This window comes from Zea mays, chromosome 7 (assembly GCF_902167145.1).
Source record: "Zea mays cultivar B73 chromosome 7, Zm-B73-REFERENCE-NAM-5.0, whole genome shotgun sequence".
NCBI lineage: Eukaryota > Viridiplantae > Streptophyta > Magnoliopsida > Poales > Poaceae > Zea > Zea mays.
In genome coordinates this window covers 147,656,159-147,682,559 of record NC_050102.1, presented here as the reverse complement: position 1 = coordinate 147,682,559, position 26,401 = coordinate 147,656,159, and the positions used below count along the sequence as shown (strand labels likewise).

At 46.4% G+C, this 26,401-nt stretch overlaps 1 long non-coding RNA gene and 1 pseudogene across 1 annotated transcript; both read right to left on the bottom strand.

Moving 5' to 3' along the window:
• Positions 1-7,103: 7,103 nt before the first annotated feature.
• On the bottom strand, positions 7,104-7,792 carry LOC103633053 (uncharacterized). Its single transcript, XR_002263814.1, has 2 exons — positions 7,672-7,792; positions 7,104-7,281 (listed from the first exon to the last, which is right to left on the bottom strand). It is a non-coding gene; the product is annotated as an uncharacterized lncRNA (long non-coding RNA).
• Positions 7,793-13,772: 5,980 nt separating this feature from the next.
• On the bottom strand, positions 13,773-15,719 carry LOC103634251 (dnaJ protein homolog; annotated as a pseudogene).
• Positions 15,720-26,401: the final 10,682 nt, after the last annotated feature.

Below are 26,401 nucleotides of genomic sequence, written 5' to 3'. Positions count from 1 at the left end.
TGTGAGTCAATATCACGAAATCAGGACGGCTTAGATCCAGTGCGATGAAGGTTGGATCTTTATGATCTTGATCATGGGACGCTAAAGTCACAAAAAAGCCAAGGATGAGCCCGAGATTTTTGAGTGAATTGGCGGCAGATCTCAAGGTACCGAAGATGAATTCTTCTCCCAGTGTGAAACCAATTGTTTCCATCAATCCTCTATTGATAAATGCGACTACCCCTACTGCACCGGCCTGCTACCACTGCAACCCACCCCCATGCCTATGCCCCGCGTGTGGCCCGCGCCGCTCACCGCTCGGCCCCAATCGCGCTTGCCCACTGCCCGAGGGCCCAGACGCAAGACAACTGACCAGTTGCTCCACACGCATGCACGATAGTTCCCAGCGTTGTCGGGCCCTTTCATCTTCCCAAAAAATCTATAACCGCTCAGCATCGCGACGCCCATTTTCTCACCTTCGCAGTTCGCCCCCTCCTCTTCCCGCACTCGTGCAACAACCTCCACCCCGATGTCGCCACCGCCTAGTGCCCTTGGCCGAGTTCATCGGTACCACGCAGGAGCACACCCTGTAGGGTGCCGACCATCATGTTCAGAGTTTGCTGCCGCAGTTCGTGCCTAACCCGCCCCGCCGTTCGCCCGTGGTGAGCATGTCCCTTCCTCTCTCCATCCCCTCCTCCTATACCCTTGTCACGCACGACGTGGAGGCTTCCCGCGATGGCAGAGGCTCGGCCGAGCCGAGCCGGTCGCCTCTCTCCCCTTCTCCCTGGCCACGGGTGTGGCCCAGCTGCCCCGGCTTGCCCGCCCCACAGCGCCCGACAGCTTAGTCCCTTCCTCCCGTGCCTCCCCTAGCAGTGCTCTCCCTAGCCTCGACATGGCCACTATGGCCAACGTCTGTCGTGACCGGCATTCGCCACGGTCGGAGCGGCCTTCACGGCCGGCATCCCGCACAGCTAGCCAGCCACAACCTCGGTTAGCCCCTGCGCAAACCCCGACCAGCCATCGCACGAGGTGAGTGTCATGCCCTCGCTCGTCATGACAGGCTGTGAATCATCTAGGCCCCTAAGTGGTGTTTTGGTAATTAATGACAACTGATTATGGACTAAGAGTTCCTTGAGTATGAGATTGCAGGACTGAACCACAAGGTACATCAAAGTTCTTAAGGAATCATTAACCATTGATTGTGGATCAAGTGAAGGCAAAGGTAAAACATAGGTTTTTTGCTTTTGCCGGTCAGCAGGTGTTTAGAGAAGAAACTGACTGGATTAATCGGATAGACAGTCGTACTATTAAGAGGGGTCAATGAACTTGAATGGTGTATAACTTAGTGCCTCGTAGAGCATAAACGGTACATGTGCATGAGGGCTAACAGCGCTACGGGTTTCAAAATTAAGATTCTTTTAAATCAGCGTGAAAACCTTTTTTGTCTGAGGACGGCGGACCGTCCGAGCCAGATGGTCGGACCGTCCGAGCCAGATGGTCGGACCGTCCGTGACTCTGCCAGAGAGGTAAGCTAGTCGTCTGTCTCTGCCTCTTTATGGCGGTCCGTCCGGCCCCAGCAGGCGGACCGTCCGCGTAAGAAGAATCAAGTTTGGGCAGGGACGGTGTGTTTTTGAGTATTTGTACTACGGACCGTCCGGGGTTTTTAGCCGGACGGTAAGTGGTCCATGTGCGGACCGTCCGGCCATGATTGGCGGACTGTCTGCTCGTATTATTGAGACTGATCAAGTTCTCGGTTACTCAGGTGTGTCAGGTTCCGGACCGTCCGACCTTGACTTTTCTTACAGCTCTGACAGGTTTCAAACGATCGATATAGCCATTACTGTTACGGCGAACCGTCCAGCCCTAAGGCGCGGACTGTCCACGTGTACGCAGAATCTGTGCAAGTTGCACATAATGGCTACATATGTGTTGAGGGGTTATAAATAGAAGTGTAGCTCGTGCGTGGAGGCTCCCTTGGCCATTTCTAGCACACATTGAACTCATTTGAGAGCCTTCCACTCAAACACTCACACCAGTTGATTGAGATCGCATTCTAGTGAGTGATTGAGACACTCTAGTGCATTTGCATTCGTTGTGATCTTTTGAAGCACTAGGTGGTACACCGAGCAAGCGTCATCGACTTGTTACTCTTGGAGGTTGTCGCCTCCTAGACGGGTCGGGTTTTGTCTCCGTTGAGCTCTCCGTGAAGATTGTGGAGGAGCCGCAGAGTTGATTGTGAGAGGTTTGCGCCTACCTCGCCGGAGTGGCAAAGGTGACACTAGTGAAATCAAGGTATTGAGTGAATTCTTGTCCACTTGGCTCAAAGATCAAGTCGTGTCTTAGTAGAGGAGCAAGTGAGAGCTTGAATTCCACCTCAACGTGGATTAGGGGTGAACGACAAATCACCGATACCACGGGATAAATCTCGGTGTCTTTCTCTCAACTATTTTACATTGTTTACAAGTAGTTGGTAACTTATATATTGTTTATCTTTGTGGCATTAGATTAAATTGATCATTACATTTTGTTGTGTCATCAAGGCTAGAAATATTTACTTCTCTTGTTGTTTTGATTATATTTGTGTAGTGTATTTTATTTTAGTCAAAATCATCTATTTACCCCCTCTAGCCAATGTCCTAGATCCTACACAAGCACCACGCGTCCACTCCTCATCTACCCTTGCACATGGCCCCCGCGCGACATGATTTGTGGAACCGCACGTGCACGACAGCCCAAACCATGTTCTTGTAGAGCGCACTCGTGTTCGCTTACTTTTAGCACGTCGTCGGGACTCCAACAAAGTCAGTCTACCCCCTGCACGCATTTGTCTACCCTCGTCTCCCCTGTATGCATAGCCTCGCTGTTGTGTCGTCCTCTATCGCGTCGTCGCGTGCCCTGTTTCGCGCACCTTCTCGGGCGTCGTTAATTCTCTTCACTTAGAACTTCTCATATTAATTAAATTACATATTTAACCGGCAGTTGGTGGTGTAGCAAATTAATTGAAAGTGATAAGTAGCTCTAATCTACATTTGATAAATGTCGACTAATGTGTTTATGACGAGTTAAATGTTATAGTTCATATTCGTATAACACAAACGTGATAAACTTCTCAATCGTAGCTTCGATCTCGGCGTTTCTTTTTCTCGCATGACCATATAAGCGAGCTCTATTTTATATTGCACGTTTTTATAATGTTTCCCTTCATAAGGTGTAATGTTCTTATGCATGTGTATGTTTGTTTGCTTGTGTCTGTTCGTCTTTGTTGCGTGTTGCCAATAGATCGTGATCTATTCAAGAGTTTTGAGGAATCGTTGATCAAGCTTCAACGACCAAGTGAACAAGCTCCTTGAATTCTATAAGGTTGAAGACCCTAAGCATTTGTTTTGTGAAGGCAAGTGTCCTCTGACCTACTTATGTCCTATTCACATGATAATTCACTTCCCCACATTACATAATTGAAACCTAATGATTTACTAGCTTTCTATTTACCTTGTCCTTGATTACCTTTTGGGTTATTATGGTTAGCTTTATGTTAGTGCTCTACTTTAATCAATGAACATGGTTTTGGTCATTGGGAACGGAGGCATCTATTATCCTTTTATATTCTCGCTCAGGGAACTAGGTACGGGTGTTGTTCCCATGATTTTTTCTTGAGGGTGGAGGGTATACGATTGGGTACGTTAAATGGTCTCTATGCAGTGGTCATTTCCAATATTCGCATAGTGAGGACCCTAGGGAAAGGCCACGTAGTGAAATCTTGCCTACTCACCTTGGAAGTGTTTAAGGGTGCGTACATCCCAAGGCAAAAGGGATCATGACTCATGGGTAAAGTGTGCAACCTCTGTGAGAGGAATGAAACTGATATATTAGTCGTGTTCACGGTTAAGAGTGGTCTTGGGATCCTCTTTGATTAGAGTTATAGATGATCTGAGATGCAATGGTTACATATGATGATGATGGTTCTATTAGTGATGGTTCTGATTATGGATTCTAGTATTTCCTCTATGAGGAGGTACTCTTTAGGATGACAACTTGGGTTTACTGATAAAACTTAGCTTATATTAATGAATAAAACTTGACAATATACAAGCAACTTGCTTTCAGCCTAACCCCATATAAAGCTAGCCCACCTCAGCCAAACGGGACATGTACTGAGTACGTTGATTTGTACTCACCCTTACTTTCACAAAACACCAGGTTGCCTTTGGTGCGACTTATGCTCAGGTAAAGAAGAGGAAGAAGAAGAAGAAGGCGTCGAGGCGGATCTCCCGGAGTTCTAGGACGTCGATGAGTTCGAGGATTAGGCTAGCGACCTTTCTAACGAGCTTTATATGGTGATTTTATTTACGTTGGCTATGTTTTTATTATGTGCACTTTGATATAAATAATGTAAATGACTCTAGTCTGTAATATTATTACTTACTCTTTATTATTATTCGAAGTATTGTGCTATGATGAATCATTTATGTAATCGTTGTGTACATGAGTTCTGATCGTGGCACGTATATGGTTCACATTCGGTTTGCCTTCTGAAACCGGATATAACACTATATATAGGTCCTATCACTCAGTAGAGCATATTCCTAGGATAGAGGTGAAGCACAAGACATCGAATAGTGGTGATAGTAGGAGCTCGGTGATCAATAGTTGTAGTGGCGAGCACTGGAGCATAGATATAGCACACACATAGATGTTAGGCTTGAGAGAGTGGGAAGGAGGATAACATGATTGGTTGGGGGGATAAGCATGAGCTCGTCACATTTCATGGCAAGCTAATGGTTAGTTTGGGAGCCACAAACCGAGAGGATTGGAGAGGCTAAAATATACTCCTTATTCAATTTTACTAGGTGAGTGCCCGTGCGTTGCAACGGCAACATATAATACCATGATGAATTATGTACAAATGTGTGTTTCATTGTTATAGCAAAATGTCCATGCTTTGCACACAATCATATTTGATAACCATATAAAAAATATATGTTCTATACACATTTGGATCTTTTATACACATTTAGATCTCGAGATGTCCAATTCCCTCCAACGAAATAAGTCCAAGAAATTTTGTTTGAGACCTAAATGACCTCAGAACAAATGTTTACATTCTGACAAATCTTTTTAAGATGCTAGAACATATTCGATCTTTAAAAAGAACCATAGATTCCAATATGAAAAATCAGCTTGCTGACATTACCTTGGCTCCACGGTGTCGTTGTCACCGCCACACAGGAACATCGGTCCCTCGTAGCCGCCATAATACGCCCTCCCTACAACCGCGTGCACAACAGCGCAACAAAACAGCCTCACATATAGCAATAAAAGGCAACAGTCAAAGACATATACTCAGTCATCCAGGACACAATCAAAATCCTAGCCCACCATTTTATGTGGCACAATTCTGGAGAAACTACAGCTAAATTCCAGACAATGCCCCCACAAATATGCTAACTGCAAACACTAACAATGTACGTTCATTAAATCTCTATATTACAGCACAAATCTAAATAATAACAGGTATACAATACTCACCCAACTCCTTTAATGCAATATCTTGTGATAGTATCCCATTAATAATCATTTTTTTGGAAGACCTATTGTCTATAACAGCAGGAAGCTAGGAACTGATATAAGCGGTCCTTTATCTTTTATTTCCCTGATCACTCGTTGGATTGAACCGTATACAACCACAAAATTTCCTTTGATATTTTCATCTCACTTTCCATTTTCCAAGAATGCAACAAATAAAATCCACCCGTGAAGAACCCCTGTTGAGTTCATGTAGCAAGAAATAGGTTCTACGCACTGTCTCCCCCTACATTGCTTCATCCTTGACGACGGTCTCGCCCAAATCCAAGGACATGGAATCAGAATTTAGGAAGGGGACTGAGCCGAGCAGACCGGAGGCTAACCTTGTTGGTGCCCGTGGACCTCATGTCAACGCAGTTGTCGTAGGGGAAGAAGGGGGCGGCCCCGCAATGTCCTGCACCCACAGCGCGGCTTGCACTTTCCCGTGAACCACCCACAATGCAAAAACTAATAGGAAAGCAAAACAAAATGTACCATATTTACCAAAAGATGCTCCATAAGTTTAGTGTCAGCATCAGTCCATCCATCAACTACACTTATTGCCATTACAATAAGATCAGCTCCCAATACAATAAGATCACCTGCATAAACAATGGTCAACAGATGGAGTAAGTCCAACAAACTATAGAAACGTACATCAAACAGATACAAAAGGCCCTCGCATACCCTGGTTCACGGGAAACAACTTAAGTGAAAAAATGAGGTTTACAATGAGACAACAACCAGACAAATCTGAAAAAAAAAACAAATATTCAGATCCGAAACAAGAGAGTAGAATTACTACATCAACATGGGAAACAACTTAAGTGAAAAAAATGAGGTTTCCAATTTTTAGGATTCCACTGAATGTACAACAGCTCCAGCCTCTTTTCTTGTGCCTTAGCAGCTACACGAGCGCAAAGTGTCCAAAAAGGAGCATCACAAAATCTATGATTGCAAAGAAAATATGTCAGTCATTTTCTGAAAATGATACGAACCCAACCAATAAGCATATCACTGACTGAAACATTGAGAAATTCACATGACACGTGCAGTTGGCACACTCCTGATTTTAGTTTCAGCGGTCTTTGAAACGTAGGGATTTCACCAGAATTGTGAATTTCTTTGAAATGCATGCCGTGGATCAGGGAGTATAAAAATTTCATAGAAATTTGTTTAAGCGGTAGCTCTACCGGAACTATGGCCTATTCAATGATAGTCACCTCCTCTCGGGCCTCCTGGTGCTCTTTGTCCGCCACGTCACCAAGTTCGGCGACACGGCCCACGCGGACCGGCTCATCTTCTCATTCCAGGATCCAGATCCAAAACACGCATACACAAATCTATATTAAAAAGGATTATCACCTTTGTGTTGGTCCAGCACCGATATTCGACCAACACTCTAGCCATATATATTTTCATCAGTTAGCCCATTAACAGGTAGAACAATTGCTTGATATAATTATCTTAGATGAAATAAATTATGTTTTGCTGAGGTCAAAGCATTCTAGAGGAAGATACCTGAAAAAGAATAGAAAAATAAGTGTAATGAGACATGCATGTCGTTCCAAAGGAACAATGGCCATAAAAAGAAATGTTTTCTCTGATTGAATTCACAATCATTAAGTTCTTTGTTCATTCTTGTTCCTGCTAGTTTGCTCATCTCTATCGTCTCTCAGCTCTCACCTGCTTATTCACCATGCACCACCGTCGCTCCCTTCCCCGCTCTCGCACCCTATGCTGCAGAAATAGGGATTTTTAAATCTGAGGCGAAAGAGGTGTGCATCAAAGATTCCACTCCAGTTTGCATATATATGAGTAAAAACAGAAAGCAAAGAAAGTGAGAATAATATTCTCACACAAAGTCTGTAAAAAATGCATAGGCATATATGAAACTATTAGTGCCAGTGGCATACCATTTGTATGTTTCATTAGTTATCCTTCTTTCTTTAGTGAACAACATCGTGGTTAACATATATGCCTATGCAGAGAGACGGAGTGTGGCGGCAATTAGCAACGAACAGCAGGCATGAACAACCATCAGTTACCCAAGGTGAAAAGTCGTATGATCTGGATAAATAGAGTTGCCCATGGTCAAAGAGTCCTATGAGCTGGAGAAATAGAACTTACGTTCTCCTCGATGTAGTTCAGGCAACCATCGTTTGGCACAAAGGCAGCAATCTTCTTCCCGTTCTTCACCAGCTGGACACGAGCGCACTTACAGATAGTAGAGTTAGGCTGCTTAGCCTCAATGTCGTTGCAAATGAAACAAAGTAGTGCATGTCAGGTATTGCTTAACTCGCCTGTTGTTTAGAAGAAACGGAATCTACTGTTCCGTGAGCTCACATCTTCTCAAGGACGATTCCCTTTGCGTGAGATGACCCAGCAAAGGGTTTCTTCCACTCGTTGCCGAGATGGCTCTTCTTGTAGGCTTTGTCAGCCCACCTCTAGTTCCTTATGTGGGTCTTGAGCTTGCGCCCAACTCCCATACCACGTGTCTTACTGCAGCAGAATCACAAATGTTAGCACCCGAAAATATATGCCAACACCAAGTGTAGCACATCAAACATCTTCAGTTTAAAATAGCAGGAAGATATATAGCTAAGTGCTTAAGCTACCGCTTGCTCATAAACCATAAAAGGCTGGATTCTAATTCATTCAGCTAGCAACAAGCATAACATGCCAAATGAAGTCAAGTCTTTGTAGGCTCAGTTTCTCAGACGTAAAAGCTCCATGCACAAAGGATTACAAGGCTTTGAAGCAAAGTTTACAAAGCAGAGTACTACTAATCTGTATGATTTAAGTAACCGAACTCTACTCATTGATAACCTCTACATTGGAATGAGCTTCATGTTCAGATTTAAGATATAGCCATGAGAGTACTGTTAACTTGGGAAGCATGATGCTCTAAGGCCGTGCTCAGCAGAGCATGCATATGACCGTGCAAAATACTGTTTTGCATTGTAGACTACAGTGAAGTTCGATATAGGGAATGAGATAAGGTGTGGGATACAAAGGATGCTAGAGACAGCCTAAACATAACAACCTAAAGACTTATATTCAGTGACGATATGAGCTAGTTATATGAAAATTAAGGCTAAAATCGCAAAAAAAAACAATGTGAAAATATCAATATTCGCATGATCATTTCAAAGAAGGCTAATACGAAAAATAAAAAGAGTTGTTGTCCTAGTTCATAACTACCAGTGAGAGTAGATGTGAATATGTGATACATCGCAGGGGGTCAACAATTCAACATGCCACCATATCTCAATGAGCAATGGAGCCACATGAGTACTACTGTCACCATTAATGAAGGCACACATCCATAAATCTAGACTAATTGTGAAAATATATTCAGTTCACTGTCATCGTCCTCAAGTGTCGTAGTTGAGCCTCTTCTGGTCAGTGCAGATGATTTGGACCAGTGTACGCAAATAACAGCGGTCATCGGGACCTTGTTCAGCTATGTGCTGAGCGAGCTCGAGCAAACCTCGATGTCAGTTAGTTCCACCCTGAATAGATCCTTGGTGATTTTCGGCGGAAGGGAAGAGAATCCCTGCTAGAACCCTTCCACTTCCACAAAAAATATTCTAAAATAAAATAGCATCAGTAAGAGGTCAACCAACACCATCTAGAGCTTATCAACAAATAGTTACGGTCTTTCAAACACCGATACAGAGAAAATTATTGTTTCCATGAAATGTCATACAGGAGAGCCAAAAAATTGTATGCCTCATAATTAGGCTGTCAACCTTAAAAAATCGGTCTCTGTCTAGCACCTTCTAAACCCAACCCATATTCATTATATGTGGAGAAACATTCAAAAACAGAAGCATCAACCTGAGTTCAAAAAATAGAGGTTGTTGCACCAAAATACACTTTCCAAAGAGAACACAGACATACCCTCTATCTATTCTACAAGACACCATGAGCACGAACAAAACATAAATGAATCTAACCAGCAACATTCGATTCCTGGTACGATCGAAGAAAACGAATGTATGAGTTCATTGAGACAACACCATTAATCGCTACAAAACACTGTATTAAACACCAGAGATTAATCCTGATATACATCAAAGTACTGACTAACTGAAAAGAACACTTCAAAATCACTATGTAATTAATTATGTTGCTTGGAACAATCAAAATACATAAAAATAGAACTAATGTTTTTTAGTAGCATTCAGTTTTACTTTACAACTGTTGCGGCCAAGGTAACTGAATGAAACAGGCTTAGAGAAATAAAGCTAAATTTAGGTACAGAGTTCAGAATGCTAGGGCATATAATATACTTATTCATAATTCCTAAATCCATTTGATGCAATATAATACTTGTTGAGAACATATTCATTAACAATTTGGAGAATTGTATATCAGTATAGCTGTGAACACATTCAAATTAAGACTAAGAAGTGCCAACTACCAAGCATGCTGATGTTCCCTATGTTCTGAAAATTTTGAAATGCGATACAAAATTGAAAACTGATCAGATAGATAAATTACCAAATAAAACAGACCATAAAGAAAGATGGTTTAAGGGTGCAAACATATGTTATAGAAAAATGACTTTCTTTTGAAATTTTTGCATGGTTAGCATCGGAAGTTTAGTGCCTGACCATTTTAGCTCCTGCTTGTACTGCAGAATGGAACGCTGAAGGATCTACAGATGAGACATAGATCTGCAATATGCAGTTTTCCCCAGAAATGCACTTAGCACAACCAACTCTGATGCTAGGCGAAACCATAACGGCAATTACAACCACAGGTTCCAATCACCCTATGAACGGATAGCTTACCGGAAGGTTGGTAACATCCATGGCAAGCTTTACTAAGTCCTTGTCACATGCTATGTCAACATGGGTTGCACCTCCCTGCAGCAAGTTTGTTATGGTGGCTTATAAGTAATGGACTTGTAACATGATCATGAATAAGGTTGAGTAGACCAATAACAGCTTTATTTCCACCGATTCAGACAAATTTTGGTTAAACACCTGTGCAGAAAAAAGGCTCTTTTAACAGGCACTTTCTAAATTTAACTAATTTATAGGCCGCATTCTATTTTGTCTTAAAAAATACACACATGTGAGAAAATTATAGGTTGCTTCCTGGTTTTCATAGATGTTGATTGTATGCGAAGAGAGTAGGTTGATTATACAGCTAACTTGTGTTGATAATGACTTCAATTAACATCCTGGATGAAGAATAAGGAACATTGAGTCCTGCGCAATGACCTGCTGTCTGATTCTAGACTTCTTTCTTGACAAAATCATCAGCGACACAATCTTAGATTATTCGTACCTCTAGAAGAAAACAACAGATAAAAACAGTGTAATAGAGACCTCTCTTTTTCACATCATATAGTCTCAAAGAAGTCTGCAAGAACGAAATAGTAACTCTAGTAAGCGATGACAGGTAGATGTATTGTCCACACCTTATCTGCAGCTGCGACAACAGATGCAACACTGCTCCTGTCAAAGTTCTGAAGCCCGGAAATTATCTGCACAGTTCAAGAGCCAGTGGCTATCAGCTAATCATCGCTAAGCAAGGATAACTCATCCAAACAAAAGAAAGACTCCTTCAACTGTCCACTCCGAAGACGGCAGTACATCCACAGCTCTCCTTCCCCGCCAGCAGCCAGCTTCTCCCTCCCCGCAACTCTCTTTCCCTACAAACCTCACCACAGCCGCCATGCGCCATGCGCCGCAACCCGTGCATTGCCGCTGGGGAGAGCGGTTACGGACACGCGCTGAGCAGAGCAGCAAGCGTCGCGCGATTGAGGAGTAACCCACCGGCGAGCGAGTGAGGAGCTCGCACAGCAAGGACACGGCGAGCAGTAATGGCGGCGAGGAGGGGGCGCCAGTGGTAGAGGAGAGGAGGAGGTGCGCGACCGCCTGCGGGATGAGGAGCGACCGACGGCGGGTGAGAAGCGACCGACGGCGGGTGAGGAGCCGCCGCGCGAGAGCTGCCGCGCGACCGACGGAGAGGCTGCGGGCGCGCCGGCGCGGGCATCTCTAGGGTTTTTCCTTAGATGGGCCGTTTACGATTGAATTGATAGATGAGCCTTATACAAGCCTGCCAAATAAATTCTATGTTTTCTACCGCAGCGCAAATAAATGGTACCATATCGCCTAGCCAAAGAGTGCAGTAGCAACTTATAAACGTGGCTGCTATAGAGAAAGCAATCAACTCTTGTAATCAGTTAGTGGTATATTGTGAACATGTATTGAATTTTTGTGCGCGCGGATGGACGATCCAGATTGAACAACAGCGATGTGGATGGACGATCCAGATTGAACAACAGCGATGGACGATCCAGATTGAGCGAAGGCAGAACGGCAGGCTACCCTTAGAGCCTTAATAAGTAGTAGAGATATAAGAAGGGGTTTAGCCCCTCCAACCCCTCCCGTTTTTAGACTCCTATACTAGTCCTAAGTGTTGATTCCACATCTTACCATAGATATGAGTGTCAAAGGAAGGAAATTAGCATGCGGTGAACCACTTAAAAAGTTTACACTACTACAAAAATTGTTTTAGGAGATATCAATTTTTATTTTCAGGTAGAGGAACAAAAACTATCTTCTCCTAAAATATATGAGCCTTTTTGGAGGTGGACGTTCTATTTCGGAGGTGGACAAAAAAAATGGTCGCCTCTTGAGATCGATTTATGGAGGTTATAATTTTATTTTTGGAAAACTACCTGAATTGGCCATCCCTTAAAATTATTATAGAGATAGACCATTGTAGAGGCGGTCACCTTAATTAATAGGTTTGGCTCTGTAAATCTATTTTCAGATGAGGCTATCTAAAAGACCTTAAAAAAATCAAGCCCAACCCACTAATCATGTTCGACAAGTTTTCGTTTTGGACCGTTTTCATCTTTTTTTGGATGGGTTCGACATGTCTTGTCTGGATGGGCTTAAATGTTATTTTTTTTAAAAAAAATATTAGTGAAGATAATCACACGTATACACTGATAGAAGAGCGCACCGAAAATCAGTTTTGGTCGTCCGGAAAAATCGAGACTGCAATAATGTTATGGCCCTGAAGTTTAATCTTAGGATAAACGAAAAGATACGGACCTACGGTAAACAGCTTAAATAAGTCAAAAAAAATATAAAAAAAGATTTAGGGTTATTGAATTTATCAAAAGACCTCCACATAACTAAAACCTTCATATAGTAAGTAAATGGTTCTGAGTTACATTGAACTCAAAAGTAAACGAAAAAAAAAAGGTCACCGTGAGACCGCGCGAATCGCAGAGGCCCTTCAATAGCCCAATTCCACGGGGCCATGGAGGCATGATGCTGAAAGCAGCCCAGAGCCCGTTACGTTGCGTAAGGCGTCGCGGCTGGCCTCTGCTCTGACAGTTTGATGGCATGCTACTGGCCTCTTTCCATTTCGCTCCGTCAGTCAACTGAATTCCGCCCTGCCAAATAATATCGAAACCCCGTGCTTTGGTCTTTCGCGTTCTCACATGTGTGTCACCACCGCGTCTTTGCTGCTTTTATTTCGTGTGTCGAGAACTAGACAGGAGCAAGCGTCGTCACCGCAGTGGATTTCTCGCGTTTGTTCGTGCTTCATGCATGTGCGGCGCAGCCCATTGCTACGTACGGAAGCGATTGATTGCGGATAGGTCCAGTGGCCATCTGACCCTGTTCGTGGTGCAGCTGCACACAGGACCCCCTGCTTCAGCAGAGGCGACATGTACGTAGCGAATCAGGCGCCAGATCTGACGCACAGGCCGGAACAGCACGCATACTCACTCACTCACTCACTCATCGACGGATCCACACTCATGCACGAAGCACGACACGAAACAACCGCGCGCCCAACCTGGCACTGCCCTTTTACTGTTCCACTGTTGGGCCAACGTGCGACATGTCTCTCTCGCTTCTGCTAGTATAGCGTGTTGCCATATGCCCGGTGTGAGCTACTACTAGCTTAGCTAGCTAGGAGGGTCCGGCGCCATGCATATGCAAGCGGTCATGCGTGCTGCTTGTTCGTTCTCTTCTCGGCCGCGCCGGACGCCAGGGGCCGGATCGGCATGGGACTGCTGGTGATCATGGCCGGCCGTGTCGATCGATCGTTCTCGGAAGGTTTCCTTCCATTCAGTGCCGCAATCCATGCTTTATATAGTTGCTACGGGTGTATTAAAATACATAACAATGTTAGTGCTAATGTGTCATTATATAGGAACTAATCCTTAGTAATACTGCATGCTTGTAACAGAAGTATCATCAGACCAATACAAGCGGGCAAACTCAATAGTCGCCCAAAGCGAAACAACAAATTTGCCGCAAGCTGCCTACTGCTGGGCGCACTGCACCCTCTGCCCACCGCCTGGCACATCGTCTCCTCGTCGTAGGCCTCCTGGTGCTGCTGCTGTCGCCTCCGCATCTCCTCTTTGATGTTCACGTCATAGGGCATCGTATCTTCGCACTCGTCCAGCTCCATGTCAGTGTACTGTGATACTGGCTTGGGCGGGAGAACAGCCTCCAGGGCCTTGCACTGCTCCAGGCTCAACGAGTCCGGGAACTCCACCGAGAAGTGGATGTACAGCTTGCCCTTCATGAAGGGCCTCTGATACATGGACATGCCTTCATCGTTGATTGCCTTGAAAGAATCTGCACAAATTTAAAATAATCATAATCATATGTCAGAATCAAAGCCATGAGAATGGAATTGGATTGTTGACAACTGACACGGTACCACCAAGACACCAACAACATTTTTAGATATTAAATTTTGTTACAACATAAAAGGAATTGCAGATTTCCAATAAAAGTGTGACCATCAAAGACAATAGCTTTAACTAACAAATCAACACCATCTATATCAACTAAAAAATAGGTTGTCCGTATTTGCATAAAGAAATACCAGGAAAACAGTGAATATCAGGAAAAATAATTGGCAGATATGACAAAAACTTAAACATCACAATTTTGAGCAGCAACAATGTAAAGGCATCATCAGTGGCGCATGTAAAATATATACCGTGTCAAGTAGTATCCCCGAATGATCTCCAAAACTTAGCTGCACAATAGTCGCATCACGGTCTGAGTCCTGATCTATCTGGACAACTGGGACTGGGATTGCCTCATCAGATGTCTGGGGTGATAATTTTCCCAAGAATACACATTAAAAAGCAAACTGAATAAATACAGAAGTGGCGTCTGCCACTGATTAAACCAGTCGTGTGAAATCATACCGTTGAAGAAGCTCCCAACACATTAGCTGAGTTGATAGATTGGCAACAAATTCTGGGAAGATTTACAAAGCACAAAGATTAGTACATATGTTGTGAAGATTTACAAAAGACAAAGATTATTAGTACATATACAGTGTATATAGAACATGGAAGTATTATACAGGACAGATCTATCTATTACTATCATGTATATACTATAACTTAGGAATTAAGAAACAATAGAGTTGGGGATGAAGAGATACGAGATGGCAGACATAACTTCCCAAATGAATCCTACTACTGCACAACTTATCATAGGCACAGGCAAAATTTCCCATATACATACACCAATCTAACAAATCATCAACGGACAACTCTACGAGACCATCGAACAACGGTGAATTAGACGGTCTAAATGGAAAAAAAATCTATGCAGAGATCGTGTATAAGTAAAACCCATGGAGCACAGGCTAGAGGCGTCCAATCATGTTGATGCTAAAATCCTTCCGTCTAATCAATCTGCTCACGGCACATGGTAGACGGAGATGTTTGATCCGGCTGTTTACGCGAGTTCGATCCAACTGATCGTCACTTCGTCAGCTAGGACAGACACAAAGGGACACACGGAGATCGTCATGTAAACGTGTCAGTCCTGCATAGAATTTTTTCCCTGGTCGAGATGAAAAAATCCCTATAGCAAAAGAGAACTAAAGCCGGCACCTACGAAACCATTGGCACTCTAATACGAGTACCGCAAGTGGATAATCCCGCTGAGACTCGAGGCTGCCAGCGAGTAAAATCCGACCAGCGCGAGGCGGCGAGCACGACGTCAGGGAAACGGGCCCCGCGGGGATCAGATCGCTCACCTCCGGGCGGGGCGGGGCAGAGGGCGCGCGGCGCGGAAGCGCAGGTGCCCCCGTGACGGGGTAGGCGTGGCAGCGGGGGCGAAGGGCAGGAGGCCGTGGTGGGAAGCGGCGAGCGCCATGGGTGGGTGCGCGCAATCTGGAGCGGAGCGGGGCGGAGAGGCGTGCGGCGTGTCATTCTGCCCACCGTGACCGTCTCCGCCCTCAGCTCACTGGAGTGGCGTTGGCGCCGGCCGGGGACGGAAGGGGAAAGGTCTGGGGTCTGGGGTGGGCTGACTGAACACAACAAAACATAGAAGGAACCTTTCAGCTTACCCATGAAGACGACGAACATCAACAGAACCAAGATCAATCACAAATTTGGTCTTCTCCAGGACCTTGTGCTGGTAGGGGGGTCTTCATCATCCGCTTCATCGGCTTCTCCACCCAACCCTGAGGTCCCCGCACCAGCTCCAGGCGCAGAAGGCAGGGTCGAAGCCGCCACTATCGCCAGAGGTGGGGTCATGGCCACGGTTGGGGCGAGTTGGGCAGACGCGGGGGAGCTGAACGCGTGGTGATGGGGGAGGCCGAGGCGGGGACCACGCGGCGAGCAGGGCCAGGGTGCACAGGCAAGGGGCGGCAGGCTGGGGATGGGGGTGGCGGCGGATTTGGGAGAAGAGCTTGCGAGGAAAGGGGAGGTGGTTGGCGTTAGGCGATTGTGAAGGCTGGCGAGCGGGGCGAAATCCTCGCGCGGATGGGGAGGAAGGGGGCAGAGCTACCTCCGGATGAGGATGGCGGCGTTGAGTGCGGCGATGCGCACGGAGAGGGAGGTCGGGTTGCGGGAGGGAGGATTCGCGGCGGGGGCAGGCAGTTCGCGCGGCGGGATTCGCCGCGGGCGTTGCGGGTTGTGGGAGGGGATTTGCGTCGTGCGGGCTGCTCGAGCGGGGGCAGTCTACAGTTCGCTCTTAATAGTTGTAGAGACTAGTACTACTAGTTATATTCCACTAGCTCCACATGCATGCATGCTCAGATCAGTTAGTTCATCAGAGCCGACAGTGAGACACACTGATCAAGTCTCAAAACACACGCATGCATGCAATGCACGTACTCCTCCTACTATACCACACGTACAGCATCTTCTTTCTTGCCCATGCCTCTAATAAGGGACTTTTAGTCGCTCCTGTCATTTCATATCAAGCAGACCTTCCAGCACATTATATTGCTTGCGACGTAGACCGGTAACATGCGATATCAAGGACTCTACTAGTGGCCAAGAACGAACAGTCTCCGGCACATGTGGACTAGCTAAGCTAGTAGTATTGTTCTAGCTACCTACCTAGCTGCTAGAATATATGCTACGTCCGACTAGCCAGGATCGAGCTAGCACATTTCTTTTTCTTCTTCTTCCCACCACCAATCACGCAGTAGTGGTCGATCGCCGATCGATCGGGAGCAGGAAAGCAAGTACACCGGAAATTAATTGAAGGGCAAAATTAAAAGTTCCCGCTTTGTTCAGCACCTTCGTTCCCAACATCGTCTCGAGTTCTTGACCAGCTAGCTCACGCGGTCACGCCGCTGTCCAATCATCCGCACAGTACAGGGATGTACAACAGTGTGTCCAGAGGAAATTGGAGGGCAACTGTACGTGTGCGTGTGTGCGAAAGCACCAAGCGTGCTGCTGTTCCCCTCCATCCATCATGCATGCATGAGGGCCACAGTAACCCTGCTACACGTAGTACCTAGCTAGGGTTCAATTCAGTGGTTACACCAAACCACTAGTAGCTAGCCTAGCGCCCCCCCCCCCCCCCCCCCCCCCCCCCCTACTAGTAGGACATGGATCTCATGCGCACAACAATGTGCGGTTAGGTGCAAGTGCGAACATAGTAACATACAACAGATTGTCAAGACATATGCATGTCGCCCCGGGCCTGCTTCCGATCCTGAAGAATCTTTGCCAGCCAGGAAACCTTTGGTGCCTTGCATGCATGGACGACGACCGCCCGAGTACGTGGCCGGCCGCCGTGGACGGTCCGGATGGGAAGAAATCGCCTGGCCTGTCGCGCTTGCATTGAAACAATCTCTAGACGTAAACCCGGCCCTCTTGATACCGAACGCTCGGAACGATCCAACGCCGCCACTGTTCGTCTCCATGCCGCGCGCACGTACCCCTTCGTGCATGAATAGTGTGTGCATGTGTGGATGGAGCCCCTCCGCTGCTGGCCGGCCCTTGATCGGGTTTGGGCCGTACGTATCTTGTCCGGACGTGCCGCCCTCTCGACCGCGCGCGTTGCGTGCAGCTCGATGCATGGATGCTGCTAGATGAGTGTATGTGTTCAGACTTCACAAGGTTTTTGTATATATGTGCGTCAGATATTTGTTGAGTGCAAGGCAGTCCAAACTGAAGAGAAAAGCTAAGGTTGGCGTGCAGTGTGCGTGGTATATACTATTGTTACGGAACTACTTGCATTGGACAGTAAAAAGTCAGTTACGCTCTTGCGTCTCGGATTGGGTTGCGAATGATGTGATCAACCTTGACTTTCTCAATCGAGAGCGTCTATATATACTGCGCTTATTAGGTCAGAAAAAGAATTAATACGTGATCTGAATGCGCATGCACGATCCAGCTAGCTGGTGGTGCAGTACACATACTCAGACAGAGGAGGAATAATGAAAAGGGATCTGCATTTAAACCAAAAGTGGATGTGAATGATACAAAAGTCTTTGACAAGTCCACTGCAAGAGGAGAGTTCAACATGCCGGACTTCTCTATCACCGGTGATTTTAGACAGTTTTCAACCACGCTTGATTCAACTCAGTGGCGGACCCAGCGTTTGATTATAGCCTGGGATAATTTCGTTGAGCTAATTAAAGCATGTAGTTTGTACAATGTTATTCTACAATAGAAATCTACGGAGACAGTGGCTTCAGAGCCCGGGCAGGAGTCTGCCACCGATTCAACTCATAACTTAACGGTGAAAATCAGACTTTGGCAGATCCCTGTTGTGTTTTCATCTCGGACCCCCCTGAATGCTGAATGGAACTATAGACCTACAAAGGCTGGCATATTAGGTGCAATCATTATTGAGACGGGGTGTGGTTGATTCGCAGAATATATTAGCCATTTCTCCTCTGGTCTAGTTTTACCTTATTAGAAAGCTAGAATCGCATGCGTTTAGGACAGAGACAGTACTGAAGATCCATGTGGCTTCATGGTCTTATATATACACGCAGCTATATATATCGTCTGTGTGTGTTGTAGACTTGCATTGTAGTAGTATCGTTCAATCGTTCTGTACTTGTGCTCCTATATGCATGGCACTGGCAGCATGGGACGAAGGCAATAGCGTGTACGACAGCTCCTGGGAAAGCAGCAGCATGTGGTCGGGCGCCGAATTCGCTGATCCATCCGGATGTGTGTATCAGGCACGTTGCAGCTTTGCCGGCGATTCAATTCCCTGCGGCGGCATGCACGCCGCATGCCGCGCGCAGTTATGCATGGCCAGGGACAAATTAAAGATCGCCTGTGTCGTGGCGCAGCGGCCTCCAAGTTTCCGCCTTCAGCAACAACCGGCGGAGCGGAGGCGATCACCGCCGGCCTTGTGGCACCTCCTCGCATCGCATGCAGTGCAGTGCAGCTGGCATTTCGATCGGCCGGGTGCGGCGCCGGCAGCTGAGCGGCAGCCAGTGCGTGTGCGTACAAGTACAAGCACGCCCGGACAAGATCCGAATCGAATGGCACGGTCCATGCAGAGGAATGAATGAAAGATCGTGTATATGTATATCCGATTCTTTAATTCCAAATGATTATTTGTCAGGTTTGGATAACGCATACTACTATTATATATACTATATGAGACGTCAAAATTTGACTATCTTATTTGCAGTGCTCGCGGCGCCCCCCAGCAGCTAACGTGCCTTGTGTGTAGAGAAGAAATATTATCCGTCGGGAAATGGAAATAAATCATTATATATGCGCCACACTCGGTTGTTGTTCCGTCCGTGTGTGCTGGTTGGGTGGGTATGTCAGATGAGATCGATCAGACACACACACCTCGTATGTTGGCAGGCGGCAGCGGATGGACGATGGTGCGCCGGCCGCCTCGGCCAACCTGTGCCTGACCGACCGACCGGCGACCGAGGCCGATCGCCGCCCCCATCTCGCATCATGCATGCGTTGCTCGTCGTCGTCAAATCAACGACCGAAAGCAAGCCAGCTCTCTGGGCGCTGGGTGCGGTGCGCCCATTCCTGACGTTAGGTGCAGAGACGGACGACGAGAGCGAGCGAGCGAGAGGCCGAGCCGCCGAGGCCGCGGGACTGTGAATTGAAGTGACGCGCCCACATGCCTGCACCTGGGCTGCTGGCCTGGCCGCCCGGAACCGGGAGGAAAAAGAAGCCTTTTTTCTCTCTGCTTCGTCCCTCCTTTTTCTCCGTGCCAAATCAAGGTGCTGGTTGGCCGATCCGATCTGATCGATATCGATCTACACACGCATGATTGGCTCGATCTGCAGCGTGCTACCGCTTGTAGTTGTAGCTGTGCGGAGAAGCCTGAGCGCCACCAAGCGCGTCACACAGGCAGCTAAGGCCGATCCATCGCGAGCCATCGAGGCGCAACCATGCATGCGGCACCGTGTTGGCGTCATGCACGGTGGTTGCGACGGTGGAGGACCACGCACGGGCCCGACAATCGACGTAGATATCGAGCCAGCTGCTGATCTACTAGGTCTTTTCGCTCTCTCCCCACCAGCTGGCTCGATCGATTTCCATTCCATGCTGCACATTGCACACTAGCTTGCTTGCGAGTTGAGACCAGCCGCGCGCCCGCCCGCATGCATGCATGACTGCATCTATCTTGTACTGTCTCACTTCAAGTGGGCTGCTGCGCCTGGGCACGACAGCCGGATCTCTGGTCCTCCTGTCTTCGTATAATAGGATAGGATGGATGAGCACACACACATTTGACCTCTCATTCGTTCCTCTCCCCCACGCCTGGCCCTATTCCACTGTTCCTTCAGCTCTAGCATGCAAAATAATAAAAAAACAGACAAACTACTGTCACAGCAGAGAGAATAAAGAAAATTTGCTTGTGGCGTTCTCACGTACGTTATTCCGCATGAAGATATTAGAGCGCTACAGTGTTGTCATGTTGCGCGGTAGCTAGGTTGGCGCGCGTGCGTGCAGGACCGGCCGGCCGGGGCAGCATGCAAAGGAGGCTGTGTGTGGGGAGACCAGACCAGCGAGGCTAGCTATGTGTGAATGTCCTGTACCGCGACGCCGCGCTAGGCTGCACGAGCGCCATGATTGACGTCCGTCCTCTCGAGCTTTTACTGATGAGGAGGAGGTCGTAATCGACGTTAGACTAGCTCCAACAAGGAGCTCTAAAGGGTCCTGTACCCTAAATTTAGAGGACGATGACGTCCTCTACTCCCTCCAACAACGTCCTCTAAACGGTCCTCTAAATTTAGAGAACGCTGCTGGATCCTCTATATATAGAGTTTCTCTAAACGGTTCTCTATCTATTTGAATACTTTAAACAACCGGTTTAATAAAACTAAAATATGTACAATACATTTGAGAGTATGACAAATACGTATGTACAAAAATTAAAAAATTAAAAATGTCTTTAATATAGGTATTTATATATAGAGGACGTGATTTAGAGGATGTTGTTGGAGAGAAAGTAGATATAAAGAGATGGAATCTTTTAGAGAAGACTGTAAAGGACAGATATAGAGGATGTATATAGAGGACGTTGCTGGAGACAGCTGGCCCGGATCGGGTGGTAGTAGGGCCGTTCTGAATTGACAACACCAAGAGCGTTGACGCCGCGTCGGGGGAAAAAAAACTCCGATACAGTGAAAGGCATAACAGCACAGGGATCAGTGGACGAACAGTACGTGGTTACCAGCATGTGATTGTAGCTGTTTATAGGGGCATCAAATCGTTGCAACGCCTACTTCTCATTACCGGAATATCCGGTTCTTTGCCGAGTATTTTTTATCAAGTGTTTTTTGCCGAGTATTTTTTAGGCTTTACCGAGTGCTCCAGTCACTCGACAAAATGCTCGATTCCGGTAATTTCTGTCCTCTCCCCTACCAGTCTGCTGTGCTCTCGCACGCGTCAGATAAGGGGAGCGGCGGCAGCCGTGGGTGCGGGGTGCCACATAAACACCGGCATCAGAGGGGTAGTAGTAGTAGATCTAAACGTTGCTGTTGCCAGGAACATAAGAGTGCGGTGCGTTGCACAGGCCGATCTGCCACCAGTATTTCGTGCAGACCTGGGGGCATATAACAGCAGAGATCGATCGCTAGCCGATCTCTAGCTAGAGTCCGTTGGTTCGCAAGGATTGCACATGCAGGTGGTAGCTGCAATTTGTTGTATATCTGGAAAGCTCAGAGTAAAGCATGCATGCTTTGACAAGGAAATTTGACAAAAATCTTTTGGAGATAATTTGCCATGCATATATATGCATTAGTTAGATATCGGACATGTGGTCATGGATACTGTGGCGTCCAAGAGAAAGCAAGCTGCTGCTGGAGCTCTGAAGAAAAATGAAGACGATCAGAATGATGGACAAATACAAACAAGTGATGGGGCTTAAGTTGGTTAACCGCTGACGAAACTGGAACAGTGGAACGGCGTTTGGCGCGTGTGCTGCTGATCAGCCAGTAGTAGTAGTAGCAGCAGCGTATTGTTTTCACGCTGTGTAGTTCCTTCTTGGCTGTAACGTCCTGCAATGTTTTTAGAGGTAACGGTGTGTGAAATGAACGTCCCATGTCCCGTCCGGCCTTCCAAGGTCCCGGGAGGCGAGCTGTGTCCTCATCCGTTCCGTTGTGTGGCGCAGCACGCGCGCATGCACACTTGCTTATCCAGTCCCCTGGGCGCGCACATGCGTGCGTGATGAAGCCTGCTGCCTGCACACACACACACACACACACAAATCCTATCCTCTTGCTCGCACAAGGTAGCCAGACAGAATTCAGGATTCCAGACACATGCAATTCGACACGCACAACGATTGAAGCTATAGTGTCCACAAATAATAAATCTCCCTTGCTGCTATATGTATATCCATCCACTTGATGCACACCCACTGGCCACTTATGATGCATACCGTGTATGCTTTGTTACTGGCGCACACATGTACTTGGAACCTGTAACTCGAATCGGGTGGGAGGAGAAACGGACAGTGTGCCGACGACGATGATTGCAGGATCCACATGTGTGCACTGCTCGCCCCGGGCCTCCTGGAGCCCTGAGGAATTCATTCATTTTTGCGCCTCTGCTCTGCTTGGAAGCATTTGGGCATTCAATCCGCGCCCATGTTCTGTGGGCGCCAGGCCTCCTCCTCCTCCTGACCTGACCATGACAACTGACAAGCTCGCATAGCAGCCGCTGCTGCTTTTGCTCCACCTGCATGTCAATCGTCATGCTAGCTACGAGTACAGTATATCCTTATCAACAACCGCTGCGCCGCTGTCCGGTTAAAAAGGGGCCATGCAGTGGCAGTCCCCTCCCCAGCCTCAGTCCATGTCCAGCCAGATTCTTTACACGCACGCACGCTCGCATGGGGGAAACCACCTCCTGCCAATTAAGCCTGCACCCGTCCTGGAGGCACATCGTCTCTTTCCCTCCCCTCCCCTCCGTTGTTTCAGCTGGGTGAATGAATCTGACTGTCACTTCACCGGTTATTAGTACTGTATTATGGACGATTAGTCGCTGGATCTGTAGTTGTCATTCATTCAGTCCTGCAAAACCCTATTCATCTGCGACCTGATAGTATAATCAGTAGGAATACTATATACCAAAGGATTGGTCTTTGCCAATGGAGATAACATATACAAACATGTCAACTCACAAGTGGGCGGGGGGGGGGGGGGGGGGGGGGGGGGGGATTCAATCGACAAGGTGGTCCAGGTCATCTGGGATGTAGTATATATACATATATAACAAGCAATATATATTTGTATAGTATAAATGAGCCAAATCCTTGTTACTGCGTAGCAGCTAGCTAGCGGTAGGTGGACATAGAACTTGATAGACTGACTACTTCAATCCTTTCTAGGTACGGTGGTAGAAACTAAAGAAGCTAGCCTAAGCTAGGCTAGACTGGGAAGAAGACAAGCATGGCCGAAACGCACGCACAGAGAGACACAGAGAGCTTTCTTTAAGAGGCACGCAGGGTTTCACCATTGAATCCTACGACGTCTCGTCGTCAGGGAAAGAGCATGGCCAGATCGTCATCATCGATCTTCAAATTTCTGACAACCCTTTCTTATTGAACGAAATATATATGTGTGTGTCAACCGAACCATTGCTATTTAAATGAAGAGGAAAAAAAAGGGGTGCAGAAAAAAAAAGTCGTCGTGGGGGGAGATCTCCATCGGCAGTACGAGGTGAAATGAGTGCTTGGATGAATCAGACCACCTGATCGTATCGCGTCTGCAATCTTGAGCTCAGGGCCTTCCACATGGCCACCTGATCATCGCCAGCGTCACCTTCTTGTTCTTCGCAGCTGGCAGTGCACCCGCTCCGTAGCTGGCGAGAGCATTTGACCCCGCGTAAAGTAATAAATCCGGGTCGCCGCGCTGACTTCTATGCTATCTCTTAAAACGTGAGCAGCAGAACTGGGGGCAAGGTCAGACTCGCAAACAAAACAAAACAAAACAAAACAAAACAAAAAAGACGGTGATGTGGTGTGGAGCTGGACACAGGCACGCACGCACGCAGGCTGACTCGGACTCGTACACTGGCAAACGGCCGGGAGGTGCCGTGCGTACTTGGCATTTAAGGGAGCCACAGTGTTCGTCAGAGGTCCATGGAGAGAGAGAGCCCTGAATTCTCGAGAAGTGATCGAGAGATCGATGCAATCTTCTGCAAAAATAATCCTGTCTTCCCTGAATATTTCTGCCAGGTCTGACTTTCTAGACCGGTGGGTGACTCATAAGAGCGTCACAAAATCGGATAGAGAGAATTATGTATAGTATGTTACTATGTTTTGACAGAATCTCCAGGTATATGATGCCTTGCAGTTGCAGCGCATATTGCTGTATTATGTCCTTTTCTTTTTGTATTTAAATCCATGGCCTCTCGGTCTCGTGGAAGGGCCAGAACGCACTTGTATATAATATCATATATATATATATACATGCACATTGTATTTTTCGATAAGACATAATCTAAAAGGAGTCACGTGCATGGGATCAATTCATGGCGGAGAAAAATTCTGGAAAGTTTTTTTTTTTGCGGATAAAATGTGAGCAAAATTCTGTCTCTATAAGACATTAAGACTATCCACCCGGCCCGCCCTATTGCGTCCTCACCGCCAGTGTGAATGGTCGTGGCGAGCATTTGGAGGAGGAATTGAAATCCGCATGTGTGGGATATCGATCGAGCCGACGACAGCGAGCAGCTCACGTAGCGCGCGCGGGAGAGTGGTCGCATCGGAGGGGCGAAGAGACAAACAGATAGATGGCTCAGGGCCAAAGCTGTTCGGCATCGGTCCATCGCTCTGCACTGCAGATGGCTCGGTCGCCGTCACCTGTCACAGCCAAATCACTCATCCCACCGCCCGGAGTCGTCAGTCGTCACCGTGTTTTCACTTTGCCTTCAGCGCAACCCTCGAAAGAGTTCCTGCCGAACCGCCAATTGCACGTGTGGATACGAGTACTTCCTCGTGTCACAGAATAATTACACAGCTTTTGCGACGAGTTAATTTATTGTATGTTTAACTAGATTTATCTATATCCATACTTACTATATTTAAAGCACCAGTTTCAACGGTCGTCTCGTGTCATCTTTTTACAAATAACCCCTCACAGCTATATCAAATTAATCCGTTGCACGTCGTCTATAGATGGCCAAACGGCGTCCAGGCACGGGCCAGACATCCGCGGGCCACAACTCTAGCTCAGACACGTCATGCCGGTCTGCTGACTGTGCTGGGCCAGCCCGTTAGCCCGTTGGCCCATTTGATTAAATCAGCATAAAATGTTAAAAAACAGTGCGAAAGACACTGGGTGAAACTGTCTTACCAGTAGAACGTCATGCTCAGATGCTTTTAATATTGAATATAAATTATATATATGTATATACGTTTTAAATAAAAAATATAATCATGTCGGACCGGGCCAGCACTACGAACCGAAGCTACAGCCAAAGCACGATGTTCTTGACTCTTGCAAGCATTAGGTTGTTTCTAAGACCATATTGACGCAATGGACACCATGATGTTTAAGGTTGCTGAATTGGATGGAGCAAAAATGATTTGTCACATTAATAGTAAAATGAAAGGTTATTTGTTGGTTTTAAGCGTTATTAATTGCTACGAAGTAGTATCATTTATATGGAGCGCATCCAGTTTTTATTGATGCATGACTTTAGCAATCACTCCATATTTTGATCTATTTTTTTAAGTTTGAGTTCATGTGACTTATTTTAGAAACTTGAGCCCACGAACTTTCTCTTATTTGGTCTTTGTATGGTGGAATTATGTCATTTTATAATCTCTGTTCATTCAGTCAATCGTTGTGATCTTTCTTCTAATCGCTCACTTAATTGGTTCTATTGTACCAAGACATATTACATGGAGTAAACAATAACATCAGTTAGCCAAATCAAAAAATATTATACAGAGAGCGGAGACAATCAATAAAAAAACTTACAGTTTTTTTGTGGATAATTTGCGTGGGTATTATTGTAAGCCGTCACAACGCACGGGCAACCGACTAATATATATATATATATATATATATATATATATATATATATATATATATATATACATATATATATATAAATATATATGATACCGTTGACTTTTTTTGA